We start from the raw sequence: 2,724 nt of genomic DNA, 5'->3' as shown, positions 1-2,724 counted from the left end.
GAAGTAAAAAAATAAAAAAAATTAAAATTTAAAATTTAAAAAGAGAAAAGAAGTGGACCTGGTGCCTACAAAAAGTATTTACCCATATAGACAAATGCTCATGCTAATATAAAGAAAAAGTTAAGTACTACCAAATGAGAACTGTAAACACTACTCTAGCTATAAATAATTCAATCTAAAATGATAACTACCAGCAAAATAAGCATATGTAATAATGGCACAAAGCTTGTGGGAGTTACCAACAATGCCTGATTGCTATCAAACTCTATGATATGAAACACTGGCTGAGTAGCCAAAACTCTGGGACCAGATAGTCCATCAACCTTGGATAAATACAAATCCTACTGTTCTGCTGAAAGAACATACCAATAAAATGACTTTTAATGGCATTCTGCAATATTCATAAATCTATTCCTTGATCAACTATCTTCAAAGAATCTTCCTCCAAAAATACATGATAATAAATATGTAGAGACCCACAGCCAGAAAATGTCCTGAATGAAAGACAGTGGTATATTCATCCCTAAAATGGATGTCTCCTTCCAATCCACCCCTTGGGGCTCAGAGAACTCTGTAGGAAAGAAAACTGAAAGAGTATAAGAGTACATAGGATGGAAGACTGAAAGGAAACAAGACTACCTAAACACAACACAAATCATGCATGTGTGAACTCCCAGAGAGTATAGCCAGCATTCATATGGATTTCAGGGATCTGTGACTGATAATATAAGGTCTTAGAGCTGAGATGAGAAATGGACATATCACCCATCCCTAAGGGAAGCTATTTTCAATTGATACTCATTTCAAAAGAAAAAAAATTTTTTTTTTCCGAAGAGAGCCTTAATGAGAAAACTAACCACTTTTAGTGGTAGTCCCCATGTTCAGTAATAGATGGCTAACACAAAACCAGCTCAGCAGCATCTTTGGAGGTTCTTTGTCTCGTAATGCTGTGTCAGGGCACTACTTTTCTAAACCTCACACATCCTTTGTGTATATATCAGGTCTAGAGAGAGCATGTGGGACCATGTTACCAGACAGATATAAAATCTACCAAGGTTTAGTTAGCTCAGACCCTGGAAATCCCAGAGAAGAGAGAGCTGAGAGCAGTAAAAGTACAGCTGTTCCCTACCTGTCTGTGTTCCCTACCTGCTGTGGAACATGTAACCATGACACCTCACTGAGTACCATGGGCACTGAGTCCATGCAGCATAATACCTGGAATTCTCCATATGTATGTGTTGCAGCCTGCCCGCAGTCCACAACACGAACGGTTCAACTGAGAATGGCAGTTCGCTGAAAAGAGAGGAATCTAGACGGGGCGGAAGAAAGAATGGAGCTAAGACAAATCCTGATCAAAGCTCTATTTTACTATTTCCAGACACTCAGTTATAAAGGAAGGGGGAGGGAACCCAATATCCCGCCAAGTAACTCAGGGTCCAGTAGCAGGACGAACACGTGTGTGCCTCCAGGCAGCAAAGGCAGGTTCCAGCAGTGGGCGTGGTAGGACGAATGAGCCGGTAGCTCCACCCTTGAGCAAGCAGGTTCCAGGCTGGGGGAAGGGAGGCCACAGTATGGAGATAGCCCTTAGCCTGTAGCTAATGAGCTTTGCTTCCTGGGTATTTCTTCACACATATGGTATTTAATCCTTTGGTTCACCCCAAATAAGGTTTATGCATTTATCCACCATGTAATAAAACAGTATAAACAAGCAAGGATCGTTTCAAAGAGCTGCTTCATTAAGGATGACCACAGAGAAGCCCTTCTTTCCTACAGCCCCACCAGCATACATGAACCTTGCTCCTAATCAAATTGGATCCTGTTCTTCCTAGTCTCTGCCTTACCTTTCCTGCCTTGCAAAGAATGTGTGGTAGCCTAGAGGTGAACTTGCTATTATTCTTTAGATATATCTCCATGGAGACAAATAACCTTAAAATATTTATTAGTATGCTTATAAATAAATTATTTCCCAGCTTTAATTTCTTAATCTCCTCTTCACAATGAGTTCTGTGAATTAATAAATGCATGTCTGTTCAAAATTCTGAGAATAAGTGAGAGTTTCATGCTCACCCCCCTCGCCCTCCCCCCAAAAAAAACATAATACTACCTCCTCTAGGGCCCAGGGACCTCACTGTAAAGGAGGCAGAAAACAAAGAAAGTGATGTAACACTGGAAAAGAAGATCTATATGTCTTTGAGGTATGACAGTCAATAAAGTAATGACCTCATACCAGGTGTGCCTGCTTCCAATGAATATATATATATATATATATATATATATATATACATATATATATATATATATATATATTTAAGAGACTGGGTCTATCTATCAACCACATCCATTGACTGTAGAGTTGCTCACAAGGCCCTAAATTCCCTTAATGAGCTATTCCTGGCAAATTGCTGGGGGAAGAGCATCTATTAGCTTCATTTGTGAAGCCACAGAGAAAGCTACCAGGCACAGGCACATAAGATTACTTCTGCAGCTGAGCTGAGGGAGCACATAAGTAAATTGGTGACTTCTAACTGGTTTTGTCTGCAATATGCTCATAAATGGATAATCTCAATGAGGCTTATCACAATTCACATCTAATTTCCATCTTAAGAACCATAAAAGCTCACTAGGCAGGAAATGTGATATTGCTCTGGGAATGCTACCTATTTTAGGAACCTTTCTAAATCTCCATTGATCGATCTATATTTACTGTGTTCATTCCTTTTAAAC

Source organism: Mus caroli, unplaced genomic scaffold (genome assembly GCF_978045245.1).
Source record: "Mus caroli unplaced genomic scaffold, Mus_caroli_1 scaffold_11, whole genome shotgun sequence".
NCBI lineage: Eukaryota > Metazoa > Chordata > Mammalia > Rodentia > Muridae > Mus > Mus caroli.
This window is presented reverse-complemented; position numbering follows the sequence as displayed.